The sequence below is a fragment of the Ursus arctos genome, unplaced genomic scaffold (genome assembly GCF_023065955.2).
Source record: "Ursus arctos isolate Adak ecotype North America unplaced genomic scaffold, UrsArc2.0 scaffold_4, whole genome shotgun sequence".
Taxonomy (NCBI): domain Eukaryota; kingdom Metazoa; phylum Chordata; class Mammalia; order Carnivora; family Ursidae; genus Ursus; species Ursus arctos.
The window spans coordinates 3,098,482-3,117,159 of NW_026623056.1; the positions used below are offsets into that span (position 1 = coordinate 3,098,482).

The window sequence follows — 18,678 nt, forward strand, 5'->3', positions numbered from 1 at the left end:
TGGAGACTCTAGAAATCCAGGTTTTATATGAAATCTCACAATGTTTAAGCATTGGCAAAAAATTTAAAGTGTTTTTGAATATTGTGTGGGGAAAAAAGTTGCTGCTGGCTTGATCTTGCCCCTGGACAGGTCTCCAGTTGGTGACCTCTGAGGTATATATTCTAATTCCTCCAACCCTCATATTGAGCTTTATCATTTTCAATTCTATTGGCCATGTCATTGGGTATGCAACGATACTTTAATGTTGTTGTATTTATCATTTTCAGTTGTTTATAAAGCTGTGTTGCCTATCTCCTCCTTTGCCACTTATAATTTACCTGAAAGTTTACCTCCTTTATTTATGAGGGGAAGTCTGTGTACCGATGTGAATGACACATTAACCTTTATGCACTCACAAACGTGTGTGCATATGCAGGCACACGCGCACGCACACACACACACACACGTATGATAGTATGTTTTAATTAGATATATTTAGTGCATAGTCTCATTATGCTGCTTTCTTCTTTTACATGGAAGAGTTCAGATGCTTTAGTTTTACATATCGGCGCGCATCTGTCTTGCCTCTGTGCGATCCTAATATACTCCTTTCTTTTGTATCAGGAATTTATCCCTTCTCCATAGCTAGAAAGAGACTCCCCCCCTTCTAGTTTTCAATGAAATATTTAATTCTGACTCATCTGGAATTAATACATTGTGTGATATAAGAAAGATAATTTTTCTATACTGATATCGCATCAGCTCAATATTATTTATAAAATAGTAATTTATTTCTCTATTGTTGAGGATTCTTATAATCATTTGAATTGATTTTACCAATCTCAATTGTATTTCACCGGTCTGTTTTCTGTGGGTTTTGAACTGTTTCTTACTATGTAATTATTGCTTTGTGATTCTCATCTCTGACAGAATAAATCATACAGAGATATGTCAGACTTCTTTATTATTTAGACAAGGTGATTCCTTCATGACCTCTGTTTTCTTTTGCTAAAAAACCAAAAAACAAGAAAAGTGTTAACTTCTAAAGTGAACTAATCTGGTCAAGGAGAAATAAGTGTTATCAGTTGGGAATGAACGACAGTTTATATAGTATAGCCCATTTTGCCAAGCGAGTGGTATTATCTGATACAATGATGTGATTAACAGTTGTCATTGAGTCATTTTATGAATCTATGAAATTAGGAACTGAAATAGATGGTCTCTAAATTTCCTTAAAATGCTAGAGTTCTGTGATTCCCCCGCCCCCGAAATAACTATACTCATGTAGATGACCCCAGTGTCTGACAACATATTTCCTTGGTGATGTGAAGGCGATCTCCGCTATCTGCAGAACCTTCCCTAAGTGCTACCACAACCCCCATGCCCTAATCTCCCACAGCCTCTACTGCGTCTCCTCTTTGCCTACTTGGCACCCTGCACATATTACTGCAAAGGTCCCAGAACAACACTGTAGGAGAAGAATCATTTATTCAATGAATTCAGTCCGTGCAAGGCCTGTGGAATGAGTCTCACTGTTACAGCATTTCTCTCTGTAAGGTGGAAGCAAGAATAAGTTTCCAAACCTGGAAAGTTTGAGACTCTGGCATCACAGGAGTCTGCTGGGGCTGATTTCAGGAGGTAGTTTCATCATGGCCGGGTCTCAGATGTTTGAGACTGGAGTGAAAGTGAAAATGGGAATCAAAGTGCCTGATAACCGTAGTGACACCATGAACATATTGGATTCTTTGAGTTCTCTTCTTAGTCCAGGGTGAACAGCAGGATCTGTACATACATCCAGAATTAGAAACTTAGAATATTCTTGGTTCTCTTTCCAGAAAACTGTAGAGGATATCCTAAAGTTTAAAACAAAGCCACTGCATCTCTGCACCATTATTTATTGTTCACTGCCAGTGATTAACTGGCTGTTCCTGTTACAAGAGTGTGCTGTGCTGAGGCTCCGGGAACTATATTTATCTAGACAATGATAATATATAACCTAGTAAATAGAAATGAGATTTCCCCATCTAGCATGTTTTCTGATTACATCTTAAAGAAGAACATTTTGGTAAATATATCTAAAATGAAGGTAGGGATATTTTACAACTGTAAACCATCCTTGCATAGCAGGGATGTAGTCCATTAATTCTCAGAGCTCGAGGCAAGGCTGACAATTCATAAGTGGTAAATCCAGAGAGTTATGAAGATATTAAATCTCACATCTGGTGAGAAAATGTGTTATTTCACTGGGTTGATTGATGGACACTTTTCCATTACAGTGCAATTTGGGAAATTGCACTGTTAATTGCTAAGGTTTTAGCAAAGCTCTGTAGTTCAATTCCAATTACTTTCATTTTGAAAAACAGAACAGCTGGATGCTAAAATTGCCTGGAGCTGTCACCAAGGGAGGGCACGAGCCAGCAGCCCAACCTCTGCCATTCCTGACTTGGATTTTCTACAGAAATGTTAGTCAGTCAAATCAAAGGCTCCAGGTATATGAGGTCTCCTTACCACAAACTTTCTTCAGGCTCCAGAGCATGTCAGTTTGCTAACTTCTCAGGTAGTGGCCACCCTATCATAGGGGTGCTCCCATTATTACTCATTTGCTTCTCTCATCGCAGGACAGAGATAGGAAAATAAATTGCCTCACACCTTGATCCCTTCCCACAAGGTGATCACTTCCTTGCTTTAGAGTCAAGCAGGTTTGAATCTTTGCCTCAGAGATTTCTTTTGCTGTCACATTGACCTTTTGGGCCTCTGGCTATGGGGCAAATTACATGTCTCCACACACAATGTCTTTGTTTCTGGCTAAATATAGAAAGAACAGCTCCAGTCGTGGTTTGGAAATGACATGGTACTACCAGCAGCTAACTAATAAAATGGGATGATTCAGCCCTCAATTCCCACATCTACCCCAGCTCACCGACTATTTGAGCCAGATATGGATGAGATATTTTTTTGGTTAATGTCATATAGGCTCCAGGGGGCTCTGCCTTGGTTGGCATAGCTATGAGTATGTAAGGGACTTTCCTCAGTAATTTCAGGATTTAGGAGGCATAACGAAATGAGGGCATGGCAAGTCTGACAAAATCATGATAAGGACAAAGTTGGGGAAGGATTTCAAGGAGAAATATTTGTGAGGAGAAAGAAAGCTTTTATGCAGATGGGAAATTTAGAGAAAATGTGTCTTGCCTTTCCCGAATCTCTTCTTACTATTCAATGTACATTTTTGATATTGTAAATTCAGATTAATAAATTTTAATGCCCTTTCAAATCAATAATCTTGAAATATGGGTTCAACATATTTTGACAGGCCAGACTGAGGGCAGCCGCCAGGAGAGAAAGGACCTTTCCTCTCTGGTGGTTGTCCTAAGCAATGTACTCTGCCCAAGGACCTGTATAATACTCAACTAAACAGATACCTGCCTAAACTACTGGTACTCTTGGGGGAAATGTTTTCTGGAAATTACTCCCTCTCCCTACATGAGAGGCTTTGAATAAGTGACTATGTATGTGGTCTGTGCCCTGTTCTAGCATAATTATTAATAACCTCCCCCCTAGAACTCTCAAAGAGTCAGTCCCAAGTTGAATCATAAATTATATAGTCACCCTACTTATCAATGTATGTCTTCTGAACCATATGTAGTATGAAACCAGTCTTTAGATTTCCTGCTGTGTCCTTAGCTATCGTAGAACAGATATCCCCAGGGAGTGACTTATCCCTCAATCAAGCCATGCATAAAATCTCATACTCATAGAAGTTTATGCTGATGGGGCCCCTAAAACAAACAAATAAACAAACAAACAAACAAACAAACGCCTCTTGGCATTTTTAAAGGCTTGACGTACTTTGAAAAACTAAGGCTTCATATTGTACATAAACACTGGTTGTTTTCATTCGTCATTATTTCTCACTTTGCCTTTTGCATTGCTGACAAATCTATCTTCTGAAAAGTTTGAAGTACCACTGTTCTGAAGTGTTTTCTCCTGGAACTCTACTTCCTTCCATTAACAACCCCGTTACTTTCACTCTTCTCTTGTAGGTCCTCTTTTCCATCTTCTTACCCCTGTGGGTCTGTCCTGTTCCCTTTCCGTGTGGACCTACAGCTCACCCATCTTCTGAGGACCGGGAAGAGCCCTTTGGACGAGGTGTATCTGGGCTTGACAGAGGTAAGATTGTTTATGTGTGTGTACCTTTTTTAGGGAACCTGAACACTGCCAACTGCATTACTAATGTGCATTTTATCAATGAAGAGCCTGACTCTTTACTTCATTATATCCCTCCAAAGCCATTTGTTGAGGGATTTTATTAGTCTTGTTTAAGTGTATGCACTAAGTATTTTTCTTCACTGAAATTCATTTACTCCTACTCCTAATAACAGGGACCATTAATTTAGGTTCTAGTTTGCACTCAATCTTGATCTTCGTCCAGAAAGTGCCTGAGATTTAATTCTCTTCTGTTCTTTCCCTTTCTAGAACTGCTATTGCACAGAAAGTCGGGCCTTTTTTCTTAGTAACTTAGTTATTCCTAGTTCTGTAACTGTTTCCCACATGTGATTTCTGTTTCCCTAGCTATTTAAAACTTACTGGGGAGATAGATACTATGTTTTGTACACTTTTTGGATATCTTACAGAACTGAGCTTCTCATCAAGTACACAGAAAAATTGCATCAATCATCTTAGCCAAAGGTATCTGCACCCTAGCAGTTTACCATTCTTGGATACAGGACTTCTTTTAGTTAGGGTTCTTTGATTGAAGGCATCAGAAACCACTTCTAACTTACTCAGGCAAAAGTGAGAGCATTGCTGGGATCTGTTGAAAGTTTATGGGGTTGTCCAGAAAATTGAGGGAAAAATTGAAAACCTAGTCTCAGAAACAGCAGAACCTAGGGCAGCCCTAGGGTTCCATATAATTGTTATTAATGGGCAAATTTTTTTATCTTTGTTGTTTGACTGAATATTCAAATTCTAGAACTGAGCTCGGGCTTCTGTTCATTTTTTGAACAAGAAAGGGTGGACTTTTGGAATTGGTATCACCTTCATGATGGGACCATTGAGTGGATAAAGGCTTCAAAAAGTTCTTCCACTATAGCCCTCATCTTACCCAGAAATTTGTTTTCCCCGTTTCTTACCCAGGCAAACATGCATGTCCTCTCTACAACTTTACCATGCTTATATTTATAGATCATTCTATGATTTTTCTACATTTAGAGATATTCTTGTAAGCTGTTATATTCCTTTGGTATCTAATGGGTTTCTTTGCAGGTTAAGGGAATGAATGAACATACAAAGTTGCTAGCTTTAATAGAATGCTATTAACCAGAGAAAAAAGATTTCTATGCGTGATTTGAAAACTTGAAGTTATAACATTTTTATATCCCCTTTAAGTACGTTTTTAAAGTAATGTGCTATCCTGTTATTTTTCCCAGCCAAATTTTTAAATTTTCTCAAACTGGATGAAGGTAGATAAGCAAAAAAATTAAGAAATTTTTCCTCTGTCTTCAATATCACCTTTACTCAAGTGATATCTATCTCCTCATGCCTACAAATTAGCAGTGTCCAGAGTGCTAATACATAGGGTGTATATAACCGAAGGTAACCTCTTGGTGAGCATTAAAGAGAATGGGTCATAGACTCTGAATTCATTATGTCCTACATAGTAACATTGTTGCTTTATCTTTGAATCTTCAAGATATTGCATAAGATATAAAAATACCTTTTGTTAGTTCATGTCATATTTTGATGCATTTCATTGAGATTTTATTTATTAATGTTTAATATAATAAGTTATTGCAAAACTGTCAATTTTCCACGAATAGTAGATTTAAAAGAATTTCTGAATATTAAAGCATGATTTAATTATATTAGGGTGTTTTTTGGGTAGGACTTATGTAATTAAAAAAATACTTGTTATTGCCTTCCTAAAAAAGTTAATATTAACTTTTATTTGTAATGCAATTATGATCTCTTGAAGTACTTTTTTATCTATTACATCATTGTTTGCTCATAGCTGTGATGTGAGAAAGACAGGTGATTTAGGATGGGGGCTTTGAATACATGGTACCAGTCAACCTGGTGATAGAAAACAACCATGTGGGCAATCAATCAATTGTACTATATAATGCAGCCCCAATAAAAACTCTGAACCCTTGACTGTCAGGTGAGCTTCCATTGTTGGCAACACTCTGTGTACATTGTCACAAAATGCCAGGAAAGTAGCATCTCCTGACTCCATGGGGAGTGGATGATGGAAGCTCCGTGTTTGCTGCTTTCCTGACTGAGCCCTTTGTGCTTCAGCCCTTGACTGATACTCATCTGTATCCTTTTGCTGTAATAAACCGTAACCATGGATACAACTGCTTTCAGAGAGTACTGTGAGTCTTTTTAGAGAATTATCAGGCTGAAGGTAATTTTGGAATATCCCAAATATCCTTGCAATTAGTGTCAGAAGTAGGGCAGTCTGGGGACTATATGCCTTCTAACTCTGCAGTTGCCTCAACTCCCAAGAATTGGCCTAAACCCTGACAATAAGGTACTGATCCATTGGATTTTGAATCAATATAATATTGAAATCCTGAAGTTATTAATTTTCCTACCCTATCATGTAAGTTATTTTGTAAAATAAATGAATTATGTATTCAACTTTGGTATATTTATCCCAGAATTTGCCCCAAATTAATTATTTTCCATTTATTAAAATAAATGTAGAAACTAGTCAATTGGGACTGTAACACTTAAAAATCTTTTATTTTCTTTTAAAAATTCTGTTTCATTGGAACTTTTTTTTAAATAAATAAAGAGAAAGAGAAGAGAAGAGAAGAAAAGAAAAGAAAGGAGGGGAAAAAAGAAAAAAAAGAAAGGAAAAAAAAGAAAAGAAATTCCCATATCTAGTAGAAGTTCTGATAGTATAACACATTTAATCTGTTAGGAAGTAAACCTCCTACCCTCTTCCTCAATGGATTTTTTTTAAGTTTCTTGAAACAAGAATTACTTTTCTCCAGCTTCTTTTAGCTTTTACATTTATGTTTTTACTAATGTTAAAGGATGCTTTTAGATTGATTGAGGTCCTCAAGGTTCTATTGCTTGTATGTGAAATTTCAAGCCTAGATTCACTCACAATTTCTCAGCGTTCTTTCTGTTTCCTTATCAGTAATTAGCAGGCCCCACTTCATTTTGTTTCTAATCTCTATTTACATTGCTTCTTTATTACCCTTCTTTTCATGCCTGCCAGCTACCATTTCTTTCGCCTTTTTTGATTTGGTGCTGCTTTTAGAAACATTTGTCCCTCCCTTACCCAATCAGTTCAACTACTTGGTTATTGAGCGCCTACTATGAGTGAGACATCACTTCATATTTTGAGTGTCACATTAGGAAAAAATCCAAATCCTAGGTAATGAGTCTTTTTACTATGCTCTCCAATCTGTTATTAGATTTCGTTTGTGTGTGTACGTTGCCAGCCTTTAGGAATGAATTGTATGATCATCTCAGCAAATATCGTTATGTATTAGCTATAGAAACTGAGCAAATTAAAAGACAGCTAGTTTAAGGCAAAACAGGAACCAGGGTGCAGGTCTCTGGACTCTTTAGTTTACCACATTATAATTGCATTTTTGTTTTCTTTCTACATGTTTTTAGCTCAAAACAATCCCCGGACTCAAAACTTTCAAACTGGAGACCTGCAGGACATCATGTAAATTACCACTCCCCCCGAAATTTCTAATACAAAGCTATGTATTCAAGAAACAATGGGATTCATGGCTATAAATATTTAGATTATTGAGCAGCTCACTTAGGAATTATGAACACTTCTTTTTAATGTTGTTGCTAATTGATCTCTAACAGGTTCTAAGCAGGTTCCTAGTTGACAGAATTGAACACTGACCCTAAAATAGCTGTAAAAGGTTCATACCTGAACTTGTTTAAATCTGAGTAACTAAGGTGACAATTTGCATTCACAGTGCCAGCAAAATATGTGTCTCTGTGAAAGACACAGCAGACAAACAAGCTTTCTTTAATGGTGTGTTGCTTTAGGCTCCTTTTTCTCTTGATCTCCTTCTTTTTATTTTTAACTGATAAATCCAAACCTGATGAGGTGTTCAAGTTGCTTTGACTATTGGACGTACCAATTCTCTCCAGGTTTCAGATCCCATTCCTTCTCAAACATTTCCACTGAAATAATCTTCATGGTAGAGGGACTCTTACTCCCAGGTGTCTGGGTGTGGGGTAGAACAGCCTCTCATCAGCAAAACTTCTCTGAAGCAACAATCTTTTGCTTGTTTTAATTTAAAAATAATGTTTTACATCATTTTATTGACTAGTAAAATAATAATTAATAGCGTTATTCCAGGGATATGTACCATATTTATTTTGTAGTTTTAGGTATTTCTGTCACATGATAGTATATTCTTGACTCAGATGGATGTATACCCTAGTTTAAGAACAGAGATAGAATATGTGACTTTGGAGGCCATTAGACAAACAAGTTTCTGGCTTCAGATCTTCTCAGAGTTTTTTTTTTTTTTTTTTTTTTTTTTTTTTTAAGATTTTATTTATTTATTTGACAGAGATAGAGACAGCCAGCGAGAGAGGGAACACAAGCAGGGGAAGTGGGAGAGGAAGAAGCAGGCTCCCAGCGGAGGAGCCTGATGTGGGGCTCGATCCCATAACGCCGGGATCACGCCCTGAGCCGAAGGCAGACGCTTAACCACTGTGCCACCCAGGCGCCCCTTCTCAGAGTTTTTTGCCTGTTAATATACATTGAGAGTCAAAAGGAAAAGACCTACTAAACAGCATTTCCCAGATATATTTTACCTTAAAATTTTTTTCATACAGCTTACTGGAATCTTATGGAATGAGTGTTCCAAGGGATACAGTTTGAGAAAGTTTTGTCTAATTCATTCTTACCTCTTCATTTTATTATGGAAATAAATTTTTGTCTTAAAATAACTTTCTTAATTTAATGGTTAAGTAACATAAATATGAATTCTGTTGTGATATCAAAAGAGATCTGCCCCCCCCCCAGTTTCTTTCAAAGCTTATCACAAAACTCTGTTATTTGGGTAACAATTTTTAAAAGATCAACTTAGTGTTTGGAAAACAGTGTCATTAGATCACTAGTCTAGAAATTAGAAGAACCTAGATTCTGATACCTATCAGCTCTGGGATTCCAGGCTTTCTAGTCATATAACCTCTCTTTCTCTCAATTATTTAAAAATTAGGGGGAAAAAACCACAAAACATCTACCCCTCAAAAAAGAAATAGCACCTGTCTTATGCACTTCACAGTGCATTGAGTATTAAATTAGATACTTTGGGCACCTGGATGGCACAGTTGGTTGAGTGTCCGACTCCAGGCTTCAGCTCAGGTCATAATCTAACAGGAGATGGAGCCCTGAGTCTGGCTCCATGCTCAGCATGGAGTCCGCTTGAGATTCTCTCTCTCCCTTTGCCTCTCGCCCTGCTTGTGCTCACTCTTCTTCTCTCAGATAAATAAATCTTTTTTAAAAAACTAGATTGTTAAATTTACTGTATAAACTAGAATGTATAATAGCAATCTAAGGTGTCATCAGTATGACTACCATTATTATATGACTAGTCACTTCCATTAACATTTTGCAAGTGTTGGATAGAGTTGGTGGGATTTACAGACATGCTGAAACCATTTGAAGTAAGGAAAGAATGATTATTTGAATCAAATGTGAGTTTCTTCCAGTAGTTTCCTCCATCACCTTTTTAAAAGAGCCCTCTCTATATGTTTATATGGGTTAGATAGCTTTAATTTGTTTCTTCTTATTTGCTCTTGGCCATCACAGCTACCATTCCCATGAGAGTCTTTCTTTGTCTTATAATTTATTTTTTTTTTTTTTTTTAAAGATTTTATTTATTTATTTTGACAGAGATAGAGACAGCCAGCGAGAGAGGGAACACAAGCAGGGGGGAGTGGGAGAGGAAGAAGCAGGCTCAAAGCGGAGGAGCCTGATGTGGGGCTCGATCCCATAACGCCGGGATCACGCCCTGAGCCGAAGGCAGCCGCTTAACCGCTGTGCCACCCAGGCGCCCCTATAATTTATTTTTAAGTGAGATGGCAAAAATGTTTTAGTTTAATGCATTTTTTCTTCAGGTTTCCTATAAGTAGGATTTATGAGCAATTTCAGATTTATTCTGTTATAATGGCATTTTAAAAAGATTATCCTTAGGCATTATAATGGCTTTAGAATAAATCTAGCTAAAAAAAAAAAATTATCATTGTTGTGAAATAAAAATCTCCTAAATGTCTTTGAATGTAGTCCATCTTTTGGAGACCTTCTGTTTGGAGGCGAGTTTGTCTCCTGAGTATATTGAACAACAGTAATTCATGGTGTTTATTCAGTATTGTGTAGTTTCAAAGCAATTTGCAATCATCAATTCATTTAACCACCCAGCAATTCCAACACCGAGAAGCAAATGTAACCCTACCACCACCTGAGCTGGTATTAGCTCCCCAAATTGCCTCTGTGCTCACATCGTCGAGACTTGCTTTGATTAAAAATCACCCTTGGAACAAATGAAAGGCTAAATATAAGCTGCTCCCCTCTATTTCTTTGTCCATTATTCGCTTATAAGTGGAATAATCTATCACTTCTTCAGTGAGAGCTGTCTGTGTCCCCGATACTCTTTAGAGGCAGTTTGCCTGTATATATGAAGGCAAGCTGTTGTGGTAGGATCCTTTCAGGGAACTTTTTGTACTTACCCTTTAAGGTCCAACTCAGATGTTATTTTATAACTGAAATGTTCCATAAAACTTCTCCTTCTGTCTTCCCACAATTTAATTAATGCCCTCCTCCTGTGTTCTCACAGAATTTTATACACACTTCTGTTACAGCTCTTGCCACACTTTTGGTGTAGTTCTAAGTCTAGACTGGGAGCATGTCTATGGCCTGTAATCGTGTCTCATTTATTTATCTATCCTCATCCCTTATCACAGTTCTGGATTATATAGAAATCCGATCATCTTTAAATTCCATTTTAGAACTCACCTTCTCCAGGAGGCTTTTGCTGAGCCATCTACGCTTCGCTCCAGTTGATGTAAAGAGTAGAAGAGGGGCATCCAAATCAGATGGGCTCAGGGCAAGTCTCCCTAGAGGCATTAATGCTTTGGCTAATTTCTCAGAAGGATGAGGTGTTATGTTGGTAAAGCAGATAGGAGGGAACAAACGGGGTATGTAAAAGCTCCAGGGCAAGAAACAGCATGACACACTGGATGGATTATGAGTAGTCTTCGTAATAGTGGCTCTCACATGTCAGCATCCTTTTCATGACCACCATCGCCATTGTCATCTTACACTTAACATTTATTGAGCACTTTCTAGATGCCTGGTACTGTCCTTGCTGTCTTATGGACTTTACTTCACATGACAATCACAATATGATGTAGGAATTACTAGCATTGTACTTTGTCAGGTGAAAACGTCAGATTCAGAGAGACTAAAGACTTTCTCAAGTTCCTGTGGTTAGGAAGCAAGGGAGCCAGAATTTGAACCTTGTGGCATGAGGATTGTGTCTTTTTGTGTTGCATTGTGCCACTTGGATACCATCTCAGGCCTGCTTGCTTCTTGGAATACCTGCTGATTGTGTCGCTTCTTTTTTCTCTTTTGTCTATGAACCTGCAAGTGGTGAGCAGCCCACAGGCTACATTCAGTGATACTTTTCAGTTCTGTGATTCTGTTCAGAATCCACACATCCTCTAAAAGGCCTCCTATAGAAGGAGTCGCCATTAACTGCAAATGGAGCTCTGATCACAGGAGGAATGGGGACAGGAGCTGAGACCATTATTCTCTATTCTAAGATGTCTAAAGCAGACCATAACACCTTTTATGTTTTCATTCCTTGCTTTGAGGCCTACACCTTGAAGGCTACCTTTCTTCTCAGGTCCCCCAAATGGTTTTTATTCTCAAAATTATAAAAGGCAATGCTATTAGTTCATGCTCTTGCTGTTTAAGGAGGCAAAAACTTTTCAAATCTTGAGCACAATTACTTAGGGGGTGTTTAATTTAAAACAAGGCAGATTGAGCTCTATTGCTTGAGGTTAAGATGTGATGTGTTCCTTACAGTGCTTTGGACCATGTAGTGACTCATTGCAGAGTCAGCAGAAACCATTTGAGAGTTGCCCTACACAATACAGAATCACTTGCAATTTACATCAATCAAAGAAATCAATGAAATTTGCAAAACGTTGTGGCTCTCAGAAGACTCAGGTGTTATTTAAGATTCTAGCAAAGAGTGGCTTACTATATTGAAGGGTTCCATTCTATCTTACATCTCAAGCATACTATGTCACAAAATTAATTCAAGAGACATTTAATTAATATGAGAAGGATATGGAAGTGTGTGATCTGGGGTGGGTATATATATATATATATATATATATATATATATGCATTTCTGTCATTTTCTAGTGTGGTACATGTATTGGGAGATTCAGAAAATGTGGTAGGGATTTTTTTTTTTCCTTTTCCTTTCCTTTTCTTTCATTTATATTTTAATTCCCATCAGTTGCTTACATATTCTTGAATAGATCTTCATCCTTTGGCAACTAAAAATAATTATTTATAAATTAATCTTACATGATCCATCTTATATACAGTTTGTTAAAAATTTATCATTAAAAAGTACACATTCCCTCGATCTGGTCCTAAAAACTCTTTTCTTAGGTAGTAAAAGTCTAGGTTAGAGGGCATAGATAATGGCAAGGCACCAACCTTTGGAAGCATTGAAGCTTACAAGGTTCTTTACAAATGACTTCACTCTTGGTCTTGCAAGATTTTGTAAGGTGCCATCTATTATAAGATGATATTAAACTAAGAATTGGGGAGAAATGATACAGAGCATTGAATTTGTGACATTCTCACATTAATATAGAAAATGGATAGAAAGCTACTAATTGGTATTAAAATGTGGTGTTGAGTGCTATAAGATTTGTAGGTAGTAACTTGGACATTGTCAATCTGATTAGATTAACAAAAGCCATCCAGAATAAGACAAAAAATATGGTGGCCTTTCCAAAATACATGCAGGCTCTACGAAATAGTAACATGAATTTTAAAAGTTATGCTTTCTAAGGATAAAACAAATGAGTGTCTTTCAGGTAATGGCATGTGAATGGTGAGTCATGGAAGTTTCTTAATTGAGGTGGGAAAATCATAATCTTTTAATACATCAGGGAAATTTTAATAGAATGGTTGGATTTGAGAAACATTTTAACAAAGGGAATAATGATAAAGTACAAAGCAGAAAATATGTGAGATATATTTGTCATAATGATTAGGTTTCTGAAAAACTCTCAAGTAGGCAACTTAAGAGTTTGAGTTATTTGAGATTTAATGAGAAAATATAGGATTGGGGGATAGAGGTAAGAAGTAATTCACTGGATGCTCTTACATAAATATTCTATGAATATTAAATTAAAGCAATTTTAAGGAAGCACACTAAATATACATCATATTAATGCAATTCGTGAGTCTTAAAATTAGTAAAAAAATTTACTATATTTAAAAATTTCCATCTACCAATCCTTTCCCATAGTAAATATTTTACTATCTTCTTCCATTGTTTTAACAAAATGCTTTTAAATATACTGTACTCTGTTTCAGTTATGAAGTTATGGCTCCTCCAGCCGCCATCCCAAAATTTAATGGGTTCTGATTGAGTCACTTAGAGTTGCTGACCCTTTGTTCTAGGCTCTAGGGGTCTATTTTCTCTCTCAATCTCTCTCTCTCTCTCTCTCTGCCTCTCCCTCTTGATTTCTGGGATATATATATATATATATATATATATATATATATATATATATTTTTTTTTTTTTTTTTTTCCTTTTCAAAACTTTATGGGGGTGAGGGAGTCAGGGATCTCATTCTGCCTTTCCTCATTTTTTAAAATGAAGGTCCACAGCTCTCATCCTAATTATCCCCAATTGTAAAGTCATCTAGGCACATTTGAACAATTTTTCATAGTTACTGACCAAATAGTTAAGAATACATTTACAGGGACACCTGGGTGGCTCAGCCATTAAGCGTCTGCCTTTGGCTCAGGTCATGATCCCAGGGTCCTGGAATTGAGCCCCGCATCGGGCTCCCTGATTGGAGGGAAGACTGCTTCTCTCCCCTCTACTCCCCTTGCTTGTGTTCTCTCTCTCGCTGTCTCTCTCTGTCAAATAAATAAATAAATAAAATGTTAAAAAAAAAAAAAAAGAATACATTTACATATCTGGTACTTGAATTTAGAATAAAGAACTAGTTGGCAATAGATTTAGTACAGTACTTGTGTACTAACAAAAATAAATAAACCTAATTTATTCTCTAGAGCTCTTAAAGATGATAGTTTTGGAAAAATTTTCATTGTGCTAGGCTCAACATGTCATATATTTTTAAACATTACAGAATAACCTTCAAAGGGAGGAACTAATGGTTTGAAAATATTTTTAAAAATTTGTTGATGGGGTGCCTGGGTGGTTCAGTCAGTTAAACGTCTGACTCTTGATTTCAACTTGGGCCTTGATCTCAGGGTCATGAGTTCAAGCCCCATCTTCAGCTCCATGCTGGGTATGGAGCCTACTTAAAAAAATAAAATAAATTTAATAAGTAAAAGTTTGTTGTTGATATCAAAATTAGGCATTCACACCTGTAATTCATTCCATCTTTAAAGTTCCCAAATTCCAGCTTTTTTGCTTTCCCTTTTCCTACTACCTTCTCTCTCCATAATTTCACTTGTTTTCAGAGCATAAAAGCAGTTACAGAGCTTCATTGGCCAACGTGTGACCCCTAGATGCTATGACTTCTCTGAGAAAATATTCCTAAAAGGGTCTCAGAATTGATGCCCAAAGAACCTGGAGCTTCAACTGAAACTGGTCTTATGTGTTTCTGAAAGGTCCAGTTCAGTGCGGATGTTTGAGCTCACAGTTCTAGGGAGCTTAAGGTTGGTGAGGGCCTTTTTAAACTTGTGAAGGAATTTAGATGTCTTGAACAAAAAGATTAACAAAAGAAAAACAGTTTATTAATGCATGCAGCACATATCACACAGGAGAAAACTTTATGAAAAGTAACTCCAAATGGTGACTTAGAACTCTGGTTTATATAGCATCTTCAACAAGGAACAATAAATTTGTGGAGAAATGACAGGACAAAGGAGAGGGATTTTAGCCTTCCAAGGGTGGCAGACTGTGGGAAGTTGTAAATACGTGAGAGGGGACTAATGGAGTTAGGTGTATCCATAGACTCCTCTGGTGCCATCTCTGGGCTTGTAAGAGTCTGTCTCCAGTGAAAGGAGAAGTTATATCCTGCCTTTAGACATGTCAAGGGAGGGGGGAAAGAGCTTTTCCTGCATTTGCTATCTCTTAATTGTCTTCAGCTCAAAATGATTTTTATGTCAAAGAGGCAGATCTTGAGGTGATATATTTTGGTTTCCTTCATGTGCATAAGTGGAACCCTTATCAACGTACTTTAGAATAATGCACATTAGCTCATCTTAAATTATTAGGGATTAAGACTCCAAAAGCAGGTGATTTCAGCAGTAATTGAAATTCAGAGAGAAAAGATGGCCATTCCCCGAGTCTTTTCCACACTGAATTTTTACAGCATTGATGTCCGCATACTTTTTATGGTAACATCCACTCCCTGCAGTTATTCTCTCAGTTTATATTCAGAATGAGCAATGGCTGAGAGTCAGGCTTCTGGAGTCCAGTCCCAGTAGACTATTAATTAGTTTTGTGGTGTGTGCAAAGGCACTTAAACTCTCTGGGCTTTAGTTCCTACAAATGTAAAATGACTCTTCCTTCATGACCTTTAAGAGAATTTACAGCTTAAAAGGTCTTTAATTCCATGCATTTTTGGTCTTTAGATATATATTACCATCTCCATTAGGCCATGGCTTCTTTATTGACATCTAGAACAGTGCTGGTTATAATTTAGGCACTCAAGAAATTGAATTCATTCAAAGGAAATAAAGTATTAAAGAATACATTCCTGCTATAAGTTAAGGACTATCCATCATATTTCCTGTTCTCAGTGATGCATGTATTGTTGGCATATAGAATAGGGTTAACTCTGAAACTGTTTATATTGAGACCAGCCTTCTTCAGACTTCAAATTAAGATTGTCATAAGTGAATGTTTTAAGCCTGTGGGCTATTTGTCTGCACAGATAAAGAATAGAGTAGTAGTATTGGAATGAATTTGTAAGACTTCCTGCTAAGGCAATAGAGAAAATCTAAACTCCTCCTCTCACCCCCCAAAAAATCCTCCTAAAAATAAAAAATTTAATTGTAACTCATAGATAATCTAGGATGATCCATTATTCACCAGAGAATTGCAACACTTTATTTCACTTAATAGGGGATGATGTAACTGAAGAATCATTTTCTGGTAAAATAGCAAATAGAACTTGGTTTCTAGTTAAAGGATTTTCACTGCTCTTTCTTTCTTTCTTTCTTTCTTTCTTTCTTTCTTTCTTTCTCCCTCTCTCTTTTCTTTTTTTTAATCAAGATTTCCTGAACTTTGTTAGTTGAAACCACACCTCCCACAGCTACAATTAGGTGTGTGAGAATATTACTAAAAGTACATTTTCAGTGGAGGAAGTCTCCAGAATGTGTTACTGCTAATCTTCTGAGCCATTAGTGGTATTCATATGATAAAATGTTAATGTTTCTCTTCTAATTTAAGTGCGTTTCTGAACATACCTCAAAGCCAAGCCATGCTGGGTTGAAATGAGGAATGTGATTGGATTTGATTTTAATAGAACATAACATTGATGGAATTGAGATTGACCTCATTATGATTCTCAATTCCATACTAGATCTTTGCTTTAGGCATTAAAGAGCATATGGTAATAACTTCTACTTCTTCTTCTTCTTCTTCTTTTTTTTTAAAGCTTTGCTGTTAAAGATTTAGTGGAAAGATTATCTGGAATACTTTTTATCAAATATCTTATTTAAATAAGAAGGATTCTTTAAAGCATTAGCATTAAAAATTCACAGAACGTAAGAAATTAAAAATAGAAAAATCTATTAGGTTATCTTTCCTTTCCCAGAAAAGGATTACTTCAGAGAAAAGAAGCTATGAAATTGAAAAATCATAACTGAAACAATTATAATATTAATATTACAGACGAAAGAGGAAAGGAAGTATTGGATTGGTTAGAGAAATCAACTGAAATAAATATTTTATTCTTTAAAAGTCTTTTACTCCATTTTTATATATTAAGTTTACATGTCTGAAACATGCATCATTCCTTTTTGTTATTTTTAAACCTAAATGATTTTGAGGTGTTTTTATTACAAATAAGAAGCTGGAATTAAAATTTGATTGAAAATTCTTGATGCAAATCATCTGCTTAAAGTACATTGTGAATATGCTCTGCATTTTTTGTTTTTGGATTCTCAACACAGAATTCTGTTTAAGCACACATATATGATATTTTCCTTTTGTTATATAATATACACACAGATTGAAATGACTCTAAGTCTTGTATGTGTACTATAAAGAAATTATTAGCAGACTTATAAATAGAATTGTTTTGGATTTTATTTTTAAGAACTAAGGAGCTCTCATCCTACTGAACATGAGGTAGAGGGGTAAAGGGAGGTAAGACTTGAGCTTTTTTCCCCTCTATCCATCTTCGTTCATTGGCCGGGGCTCTGCAAATTAGACTGACAAAAGATATTAAAAGGAACATAGAGCTCATAAACAGGTACATTGTTCATACACAGAATTCAGTTATGAGTAACTCAAAGGGGTGGTTAAAACTTGGGCTTATAGGTCTGTCTTCAGCTCAGGTCATGATCCCATGGTCTTGGGATCAAGCCCTGCACCAGGCTTCCTGCTCAGGAGGGAGTCTGTTTCTCCCTCTTCTTCTTCCATTGCCCCTCCCCCTGCTCATGCTATCTCTCTCTCTCTCAAATAAATAAATCAAATCTTAAAACAAACAAACATTTGGGCTTATATAGCATCTTAATAGAAAAACAATAAATTTGTAGAGAAGTGTCAAGACAAAGGAAAAGGTCTTTTGAGTTTCTAAAGGTGACAAATTATAGGAAGGTAAATATATGGAGAAACTAATTGTAGGTATGGACCAGTTAGCAATGTTTGTTTGTGTAGACTCTCTTGGTGTCATCTTGTCTCCAACGATAAGGTTGTTATCTCCTTCCTGGTATGGGAAGTAGGTGGGGAACACCTTCACAAGTGGAACTCATATATTTATGTTCTGCTTTCAAGCATATGGTAGGGAGGGTAGAGCAGGCAGAGACGTTATTCTGCGTTTAGTTTTTCTAAATTGTCCTCAACACAAAATAATCTTTATGCCAGAGTGGTATATTTTGGGGTAGCATACTCTGAACCTCCTCATGTCTAGGCAACAAACTTTAAATTGGTCAACTTAGAGCATCACTGATGCTTTCAGTTTTAATGATTTCTTTTGAATGACTCAGTATCTTTTAGGAAAATGTTCAATCTTTTGGATACTCTCTACCCAATCCTGCTCCTCTCCAGCTGGGCATGTATAGTTTTATTTCTTGTGGTAGGGATATATCTTATTTAACAACAGTGAGGCTGGTCTCATCTTCTCATAAATCACAGCACCTGTGAGGTATGACTGGTTCCATCTAGACATTTGGGTGGGATGCTGGCACCCATGATTGGAGTCTATAGCCCAGTGAAGTGTCAACTCATCTTGATGTT

General features: G+C 36.6%; 1 long non-coding RNA gene across 1 annotated transcript in view; it reads left to right on the forward strand.

The window, feature by feature from the left end:
- Positions 1-4,069: 4,069 nt before the first annotated feature.
- Positions 4,070-18,678, forward strand: part of LOC125281464 (uncharacterized) — a 234,108-nt gene continuing 219,499 nt past the window's right edge. Inside the window, exon 1 of the long non-coding RNA XR_008957369.1 lies at positions 4,070-4,146. This is a non-coding gene — a long non-coding RNA (uncharacterized LOC125281464). The remainder of the gene's footprint in view (positions 4,147-18,678) is intronic.